Genomic DNA, 11,191 nt, shown 5'->3' with positions numbered 1-11,191 from the left:
ATTTTCACCCAGTGCAGTCAGAATTACTCTAGGTGCTACTGACAGAGTTATTTATGTTGGAACACACTGAATTAGGATGAATTTTATTCACGCCTAAATTTTTTCCCTAATAAAACACCTGAAAATTAGTGTGGCAGCACTGTGACAGCTTGAAACACAACAAGGCAACAGCCTGGGGTCTTACATAGTTCAGGACAAAATTTCAGAGCAATACTACAAGAAATGAGTGTTTCACACGTTTTTGTACTAATATGCCCAATTATGTCAATTTTGGACACCCTATGTACACCCTGTGCAAAAATGGTATATGTTCGTTTATCAGCCCTTTTTCACATTATTTTCACTCCAAAAACTCATAAAGAACTCAAAAAATCACTTCAGATAAGCTTCAGTGTGGATCTTGATCTGAATCAGAGGCACAGACGGAGACAGAAAAGCTGCTGCTTCCTGGCCGCAGCAGGAGAGCAGGAGGTGTGAAAAATCACACAGAGCCGCTAAAACCCGCCTCTCGGCTATTCAGCAAGCTCATTGGCTACATGCCCTGTCCGTCAAACGTTTCCTCCGACGTGATTTGCTCAGAATTTACTGATGAGATGAGGGTCACCAGATCCATCGTTGGCTGTTTAGGCTTCGGAGGCAGCGATGAGTCACTTGATTGGTTGAAATGCGGTTGGAATCGAAAGCAGAGGCTTCAGTCGCCATTTTCAGACCGAGACCGTGTGGATTTCTGAATGCTTCATAAAATTATGGATAAAAATGCAGTGAATTATGGAACACCGCGGCTCACATGCGCCACATGGACGCGCACGGAGCCGAGCTATTTGTGGATTATTTACTTATTTCTAGACATGTTTTGGACAAAATATTATACTTGCTCGTATTGTCTGGATGACTACTCTTGGATTATGGCCGGTTTTGTGGATTATTTTCATCGTTGACCGGTAAAAGACCATCCAAGGTAAGTTATGCCCTTTATGTGTCCTTTAAATTTTTGTTGTTTGTTTTAGAAATGTGTTTATATTACCCGCTGTGGTAATCACATCTGAAAGTGGTTTATACCGGCGGATTCATGAGACTCTAAGCTTTCCATGCATGTATAGTGTTTCTATCATCGCGTTTGAAGCTAAAAATGCTTTTGCCGTTAAACTTCAGCAGGCCATTTTGGGCCCGAATACGGGCCCGTGCGGGTTAAGTGGTTGTTCCTCAGATCCCTCTGGGCTGCAGGAACCCGTTAGATGCAGAGCTGGTTCAGTGATTCTCTGATGGTTAATCATAATTAATTTAGGAGATTACTGACCGTAGGTATCTATCTATCCATCTATAATCTATCATCTATCTATAGGAATCTCTATATTGAACAAGTAGATCAACTAATCTCAGATTACGTGTGAGTTGAAATAAAAAACATGAAGTGTTCTATGAAAAGTCCAATCTTTGAAAGCTAACATGTCGTTTAGAATCATTTCTTTGTAAATTAGCTTCATCCAGTCATTACCATGACATTGGCATCATGGAACCATGACCACATATATGTGTCTGGAGATAGTGGCATTTTATAAACGGCACATTTTCATGCTTTGACAGATACAGTGAGGGAAAAAAGTTTTCAGACACCCTGAAAATTTTTACACAATCTTAAATATTATCATGAAATATTTGTTAGTCTTTTTGTGTGTTTCTAAGGGTGTGGCTGCATCAGACAGACACAAATACAAATGATATATTTTTTTGTTTGTTGTTTACAAGAAAAACTAACAAAACTAAATTCTACCAAATTTCTCGTTTTATGGAACCAGTCAATTTTCAGTTTTTAATGTCTTTTTTAGGATGTGTTTAGTTTTATGATTGTACTAAAATAAATGACTCTTGAAGACCTCAAAGTGATTCTTAATGCAGTATTTCACAAAGGTATGGGATGTCCAAAAACTTTTTTCCACTGCTGCATTTAACAACAATCTGATCTGCTGATGTTAGCAAGACAAACAAGTGAAGGTTTCAGGCTTTTATCTAGAATTGTTCTTGAGATATTCATCTTCAAACAGCCTCAAATTTCAATGTGAGAAAAGAAAAACGAGTGAAACTGGGTCTACAGTCCACTGAAAAACCTCTAAGAAAGTATCTGACATATTGGGTGATGTGTACGACCCAGCACCCACAGCTGGTTGGGTGTCATGTGGCTCTGCGTTCTGATTGGATGATTGTCCAACCACTGCCACAAGTATGAAGGTCATCCTGCAGGCGTGGCAGGAACACGGAGTGGAAACACAATAGATGTGTTCATCTGGCCATGCTGAGGGAACCCTCTGCTTCAAGCTAGTGGAGAACATCATAGTAGGTAGAGTCCCTATATTATCAGAGTATCGACATGACGGGTCCAAAAATTTTGGTCATGTGATCTATATGCGCCATTTTGTTTCCTATTCATGAACGCCGGGTTTCTGTTAACGTTGTTTACACTGCAGAGAGTAATTCTAGGTCCTTTTTCGCTTCTTAAATACCTGAAAAATGACAGGCTGTTGTGCCTTTGGGTGCACAAATCGATCGTAGAAGGGATTCCACATGTTTAGATTTCCCAGTAATAGTCAAAGAAGGAAACTGTGGGAAAATAAAGTCCGGAGAGTGGGATGGAAACCGACTTCATCATCGTTTTTGTGCCAGGTTAGTCCCATGTATGTACTTCATGTTATGGTGTATGGGTGAATGACAGATAGAAAAGTTTGATGTGATTTTAGGCAATTGTGGTTATTTTGACTTTGACCATATTCATGCATGGAGATGTGTTACTGGTGACTGTTGGGTACCGTAACCCGTTAAACTTCCGTATTCGGGCTGTCTTGAGATGTGCAAACGTATTTTGCTAAATTGACCGAAGCTGCAAACTCGATGACAGAAACATTATACACCTATGGAAAGCTTAGATTCTCATGAATCCACCAGTATAAACCACTTTCAGATGTGATTACCACAGCGGGTAATATAAACACATTTGTCCAACAAATAACGTAAACAGCAAAACTCACCTTTGAATCCTCATAACTAGTCACAGATGAAAATATTCCACTAAAAACGGCCATAATCCAACCTTGGACATCCAGAAAAAACAAGCCAGTAATATTTTGTCCAAAACATGTCTTCAAATCAGTAAACAATCCACAAGTAGCAAGTTTTTGTGAATGTGCACCTCGCGCTGCGCGTCCCATATTGAGTGAATGGAAACAAAATGGCTTCAAATCCCCAGTTGTCGCTGCTCTGATAATACAGGGGCTCTAATAGTAGGTGCTGGTTACTGCCCCCTACAGGTCTCTACACAGTCCTTAATCCTGGAGAATTAGAAAATGACTAAAAAATATATTTTAACTTTATACAATAAAAAATTAACTTACACTCAACTTCTCACATGACTAATTAACCCTGTCCTGTGGGTCAAAATGGACTCGTTTTAAAGTTTGAAAATGTGGGAATAAATATTTTCACAGTGAAACTTCTGATGGCCACGTTTTCAACATTTTTGGGAAATCTTTGAACATTTTTAGGTGGAAATAAAAACTTAAAAATATTTCTAAAGAACATTCACAAAAAAATCAACCAAAATCCAGCGAAATTCACTGGATTGTTGATGATGTTTTTAAAGAAAATATTAGAAGTTTTACTGAAATGTATATAATCACTTTAGATATTTTTAGGATTTTTTTTGGGAAGATTTTTACTATTTTTTTTTGGAAAATAGTTATAACAATTTTCTTGCCAAATTTGGGTGATTTTTTTGAAAAGAAAACTTTTATGAAATTACTGGAATTTTCTTCCTGAAGGTTTTACAAATTTTCAGAAATTTGGGGAATTTTTTTATTTTTTTAGACAAGGAAACAATGTTTTTTGTGCCTGTAAAATGAGGACAACAGGAGGGTTAAAACATTAAAAGGCAACATCATTAAGGTTTCTTTTATCAAACGTTTTTCATCAACAAGTACACAAAATAGATTAAAAATATAATCTAACATATTTAGTGATTAAAAACTTTGAATTTCTTCTTTATGTTGTTCTTCTGCATAACTCACTATTTCAAACTGGCTCATGTTACTTCCATGTGATCTGCCATTAAAACGGCCACATTCTACCATAAACACTGTAAATAATAACACACCTGCTCAAAGTTAAAGGCCAACATACGACCCAAACATGACATGGATTTGGTGCCACTTTCAACTAAGATGATCTCTTCTGTTAAACAAAGCGTTGATTGTGAATCTTTTTTCCAGATATGAAGCTGCTCCTTCCAGGTCCACAGACAGTAAACAAAACAAAGCTCTCTGTAAAAACCCTCAGAATGTTGAATAGAATAAATGTGGACAGTTTCATGACTGTAAGAGAAGATTTCTGGATCATTTTGTGTCTCATTTGTGTCATTATGTGTTTTGTTTTGGTCAGTTTACGTCTTTCTGTCTGGTTTTAAACAGTTTGCATCTTTTCATGTTATTTTTTCTTCCATTTTGGTCATTTTGTGCCTTTATTTTGACCAATATGTGTCTCATTGTGATCACTTTGTGTGTTTTTAAGTTTATTTCTGTTTAAAATTGTTCTTGTTAGTTCTTTTGGTCAATTCATGTCTATTTCATCATTCTGTGACTCAGTGGCCATTTCTGTTTCAGTTTTCATCTCATTTTTGCTCTGAATTGCTCATTTTATCTCTCATTTTGGTCATTTTCCATCACTTTAAGGTTGTTTTTGTTCAATTTTGGTCATTTTGCATCTTATTGGATCATTTTGGTCATTTTGTGTCAGAATGTGTTTAATTTTGATCAGTTAACATCTTTTGGTCCGTTTTTAAACATGTTGCATCTTTTCGTGGTTTTTTGTGGTAATTTTTTTTTTTTTCATCAAGTTTTGGTCATTTATGTGTCTAATTCAGGTAATGTTCCTTCTCTTTATGTTGTGTTTTTGTACCATTTTGGTCATTTAAAGTTTTTTGTTCCATTGTGAACATTTTGTGTCTCATTTAGATCATTTTTTGTGTCATTTTGGACATTTTGCATCTGTTTAAGGTTTTTCTGTTTCATTTTATGTCTCATTTTGTGCATTTCAGTCTGTTTTTAGGGAAAAAGTGTCATAAATCAGACTGTAAATGATATGTGAACAAACCTTTCTGTAAAAACTTTCAGAATGTTGAATAGAATAAATGTGGACTGACTAGGTAACCTTACAGAACCTTTACTGTTGTGATGTACGCATTAACCTGACTTTATACACTCCAAGGCGCGGGGGAGGGGTGAAATTACGAATTATGGAATGTGAATACAATAATAACGATAATAATAATGATAAAATATTAAATAAATAAACTAAAACCCTTCCCCCCCGCTGTATGTCACACACACACACACACACACACACACACACACACACACACACACACACACACACACACACACACACAAAGGCATGTTCGCCTGTGGGGGAGAAAGCACAAAATTTAAATTTGAATCTCACCTTTTGGTTTTTAAGAACACATTTGCTACTGTTACATACCAGCATCTGGCTCTGAAAGACTGCTGAGAGTTTGTCTTTGCTTCTTTAACCCTCTAAGACCAAAAAATAAAGACAACTTAAAAAGTTTCTATAAATAAATAATGTAAGGAGGCTGTATTTTTGCAGCAGTGGGTTTTACAGGGTTAAAAAGATATTTCTGTATTGAAATCACAATTATTTAGATGTCAGTTGTTCTACAGCTGCTTAAATATATAGTTTGTTAAATTATGCTCCATAAACCAGCTCTAAATGAGGTCAACTTAAGCCTCTCAGACCAAAAAATAAAGAAAACTTAAAAACATACACATGTGAGAAAGAATTGATATAGAAAAAATAAAATTAAGTAAAACAAAAAGTTTCTCTGAATAAATAATGTACGGAGGCTGTATTTTTGCAGCAGTAACAGTAACAGTTTCTACCCCACAGCAATAACTACCCTCAATGCCTTAAGGAATGTCTGATTGAGTATTTATTTATTGTTTTTCTATTTATTAACTTGTGTTGTCTTTTTTAATGATGCACTGACTGTCTGGTACTTTTAAATGTTGTTGTACTGGCTACAATGACAATAAAGGACTATTCTATTCTATTCAGTGGGTTTTACAGGATTAAAAGGTATTTCTGTATTGAAATCACAATTATTTGGATATCAGTTGTTCTACAGATATATAGTTTGTTAAATTAGGCTCCATAAACCCAGCTCAACAAAAGAAAAAGTTAGAACTTGCTCGCACAAGCACAGGCATGTCGAAACATGTCTGAGCTCAACAAAAGAAAAAGTTAAGAGTTCGCACACACAAGCTCAGGCATGTCTGAGCTCAACAAAAGCACAGTAGCCAATTATGTTTATTCCACCTGATTAACATCCCTGTGAAACAAGCAGAGGACACCTTTTTTATGGAAAGGCTACTTCATGTGACACAGCTGACCCAAACGCTACCACCTTACAACGGACTCCAGCGCTCCTGTTCTATTACAGACGATGACTTCATTTAACGGTAGGCATGCAGATGTACCTTTTACATATATATTATACTGCATGTATTCTGTGTGTACAACGAGATGAAGCAATCAGATGAAACAAAATCAGATGATATTACTAATGGCACAGCAAGAAACCTCCAAATATAGAAGAAAAATCTCATGTACAGCTGTAGAAACCTTTATAGATGCTTATTTGTTCTACTAAAGGTTGTAAATGACCCAAAATAATAATATATTTGGTGTTAACATCACTTTTTTATAAATGTAAAATTGTGTTTTTGCTGATATATTGTTTGAAAAATGAAATATTAATGACAAAAAATGACTGTTATTGGCAGCAAGTAAAAGAAGGCATCACAAGAAAATAGTTCAAAGTAGAAATAGATAAATAGATTGATTTAACACGAGGCGCTTATCAGTATAAGTAGACTATAAAACCCATAAACTCCCATTTTACTGGAACTTATGTGGTATCAGATACAAGCGGTTCTCTTATTTACTTTTATTTCTATTCCTTTTTTTAAATACACAGATGAATTACAAAGAAAAAAACAGCAGTTTAGCTGCACATTTCTGCACATGTATGACAACATAATAATGTAAAATAGTGCAGAAATTACATAGAAGGTGCAGTTTGTATGTAAACGTGTAGTTTCAGTAAATAAATACAAAGTGCATGAGGAAGTAGGTGCAGATATTTCCAGATTCTGTAAATTCAAAAGTGAGTAAATGATATTAAATTTAAGTGCTACTTTGTATTTTATCAGATCTGAAGCATCTACTGGGTTTAAAATCCATTTTTTCAGTTAGTTTGAAGTCACTGAATAAATATTTATTGCAGTAAAACCATTTAAAGATGACTTAGAGGAAGAATTCACCCGTTTTAGACAAGAAAAGCAAACAAAAGTGCATTTTTTACAGTTAAACAGATCATTTTGGGGTTTGTTTTGAGGTTTTTATCTGCATCCCAATAGAAATAATTCAGTTTCTGCCACTCACAGCTTTTTTTCCAGAGGTGTTTTTCTATTACTGTTAGGAATCTACAACAAAATCTGACTTTTCTGTGTGTGCTGCTGTTTATTTCCACTAATTCGGACAGTGTGTCTGTAAATAAATGTGGCTGTTGAATACAAAATAAATTCCCCATGGAGGCAGAAATGTAACACATATCTCCAAATAAAACCAAAACCACATATGTAAATGCTCAGAAAATACGGTTTTATATCATTTATGTGATGCAGAACTTCTCGTTTTCCATCCTAAAGCCGACATGTTTGTATAAATGTCAGATTTTAGTGGTGAGTCGGTCGTGAGGCGGTGCAGCCTTCCCTCCATCAGTGGATGCTGATGTGAGGTGAATCCACATTTAGATCTTCATATGTGTCTGTTTGAGTAATTATTAAACCTCCGTCTAGTTTCCTGTGAACATACGTATGGGAGAAACGGACTTTATCAGAGAGGGAATGGAACCATCTCTTCCTGTAGAGTCACACTTGAAACCAATCCTCCAGCTGTGACTCTGAGTGGCTCCAATTTGTTTCTTCACTCCTTTGTTCGGCCGTTGGGGAAGCTTCACGTCGTCTTTCTGGATTGTTTTTTGTTTTTTCTCTCCTTCAGTTCGACTCGTGTCCCCGTTGGAGAGGACCAGGTCCAGCATCTGGAGCTGGCTCAGGATCTCGCTCGCATCTTCAACCGCCGATTCGGAGACTTTTTCCCTGAACCTGGAGCTCTGCTGACTGAGAAAACACACACTCACATTCAGTAGGATTTAGCTGGTTTTAGGGTGTAACTGCTGGAAAATAGTGATTATTGTTACATAGAATCACAGATGATGAAAAATAAAGAGAAAATGTGATGTTTTTCTCCACTTTATATGGTTTTAATTGAAACGGAGTCCAAAGTGACGTCTGATATCTAATTATAGCTGCAAAACTCTGCAGCTTCATGTTTTTATGCGTAAATTGTGAGTTTCGTTGAGTAAAAGTGGGAAACAACTCAATAAAACTTCATCTTGGTGCATTAAACTTCTTTCAAACACACATTTAAGACGTTTCTTCAGTATTAGCAGATGTTCAAATGAAAATTTAACAGTGAGAGAGGGTTTATTCAGTGTAATTACAGTAATGAGTGTTTTTTTCTCCATTTTATATGATTGTAATTGGAAATGCTCAATCAGTTAATCCAAAAATACACAAGATCATCACTTGCAGTTTTACTGATATATATGTAATCACTTTAGATATTTTTAGGATTTTTTGGGGAGATTTTTCTCATTTTTGAAAATATTTACAAAAAAATTTTTTTTTTTCCAAATTCTGGGACTTTGAAATAAAACTTTCAAGGAATTATTGGAATTTTCCTCTTGCAAAGTTTTGCAAATCTATAAGTTACTTACAACTTCACTAAAAAGGGATTTTTCTCTGCAATCATTTCAAAGGTTTAATTTCAAGAAATGTTCAAATGCTCCTACAGATTTACCTGCTGTTTCTGGATATACAATAGTAGTCTATTTAAGGCGTATACAGTATAGTGAAATATCGGTCAGAAGAATCAACCATCAAGCAGTACCTTTACATGCTTTAACTACATGATTGCTGCTAATAATTATGTGCATTTTCTTATCCCTTTGATGCACAACAGGGGTCAAGAGACACCCATTTTGCATTAAAAGGTTACATTGGGTTTTTAAGCATTTTTTTTTAGAAATCATACTGATTGAAGTGTTTTTACTTTACTGTATTGGTACTTTTGCTGAAGCAAAAGATCTGAATATTTTTCCACCAATGCATTTAAGTCAAAATCGTAAATCCTGATCATATATGTTGCTTGAAGGAAGTTGAGGATCTCCATAGTTTATTCATAGTCTTGGTGCCGCGTATGTCGGTATTAATTTTTGTGCCAATCCATCTATTTGTAGATATATTTGAATGTATAGCCAACAGGCTTGACTTCATCTTCTGGACACAGTGAATATCTGCACCAAATTCCACGACTAAATCCAATATATTTGACCTGTTTTCACTGTTTCCATGCTTACATTAGCAGTAAACAAAAGTAAAGGCGAGTATGTCAACCACAATTTCATTAGTTTGGTCACAAGACTCAAGTACTGGAGAAATAGGAATTTTTACCTGCTGGTGGTGCTAAATGAAAAGTTCATCATCTCTTTCGGTTGGAGAGTTGACATCTTAAACTCAACCGTAAGTGTCTAATGTTAAAGTTTGGAAGATGGAAACTCAGTGGGACTATCAACTAACTTCCTAGTTTATCCTCAATTCGGTTTCTCTACTTCAAGAGAAGTAGAGAAACCGCAAAATATGTTATTTTTAAATGAAAAAATACGGAAACCAGTTAACTGACCATTTATATAGTTGGAGATTCATTTAATAGTTGACAGGTAATTGATTATTTGTTGCTGTTTGGTTTGTTTTTGCCTTAAAACTCAGTAGAATTTGCTATCTGGAGACAGTTAATGTCTGTACGATAAATTTCAAAAATCACGGCAGTCCATCCAGTGGTTGGAATCACGCCACCATTGTGGCTAATAACCAACACTGACCATAACCAGACAGAAAAACCTCTGTTCAATACCCACAGAGAGAAACCTGAACAAAAGTGGGTGACTCCAACCAACCAGGCAATAGTCTTAGTACTATACTCAAATGATGTTGGACAATATGTTTTTACTGTTTATTATACTTTATTCATTCATTTAACTGAATTTTGCCTCTAGGCACTGGGTTTAAAAGTTGTTTTAAAAGCTTTCCAGTAGAAAGTTCAACCCTCATTCTGTTTTTGGTCTGATTTGTATTTTCGTGTATACAATAGTTCAAATATTTTAAGTGTAGCATACAAGGGGTAAGTTGCAGCTGTAGTTAAAAAAAATATATTATGACTTGCAATTGCTCAACTTTCAGCTCATTGTTTTGATTCAGTCTCACCAGTCTTATTTGTAGGACTAGCTAGAAGCTGTTTTGAGGGAAAAGTAGCAGTCAGACAAAGTTAGACATTCACCATTTACCAGCTTTAACACACTGCTTTTTCCCCCTCAGAAGATTGTACAGAAAAAATGGAGCAAAAAGAAGGGTGAGTTTTGGGCTAGAATGAATTATTTGGACAGAAATTCCACTCCAAACTAATGCCAATGCTGCACAACAGACACATATGAAGATCTAAATGTGGATTCACCTCACATCAGCATCCACTGATGGAGGGAAGGCTGCACCGCCTCATGACCGACTCACCACTAAAATCTGACATTTATACAAACGTGTCGGCTTTAGGATGGAAAACGAGAAGTTCTGCATCACATAAATGATATAAAACCGTATTTTCTGAGCATTTACATATGTGGTTTTGGTTTTATTTGGAGATATGTGTTACATTTCTGCCTCCATGGGGAATTTATTTTGTATTCAACAGCCACATTTATTTACAGACACACTGTCCGAATTAGTGGAAATAAACAGCAGCACACACAGAAAAGTCAGATTTTGTTGTAGATTCCTAACAGTAATAGAAAAACACCTCTGGAAAAAAGCTGTGAGTGGCAGAAACTGAATTATTTCTATTGGGATACAGATAAAAACCTCAAAATAAACCCAAAAATGATCTGTTTAACTGTAAAAAATGCACTTTTGTTTGCTTTTCTTGTCTAAAACAGGTGAATTCTTCCTCTAAGTCA

Source organism: Acanthochromis polyacanthus, chromosome 22 (genome assembly GCF_021347895.1).
Source record: "Acanthochromis polyacanthus isolate Apoly-LR-REF ecotype Palm Island chromosome 22, KAUST_Apoly_ChrSc, whole genome shotgun sequence".
In the NCBI taxonomy this organism is placed as follows: Eukaryota; Metazoa; Chordata; class Actinopteri; family Pomacentridae; genus Acanthochromis; species Acanthochromis polyacanthus.
Note: the sequence above shows the minus strand (reverse complement) of the source record.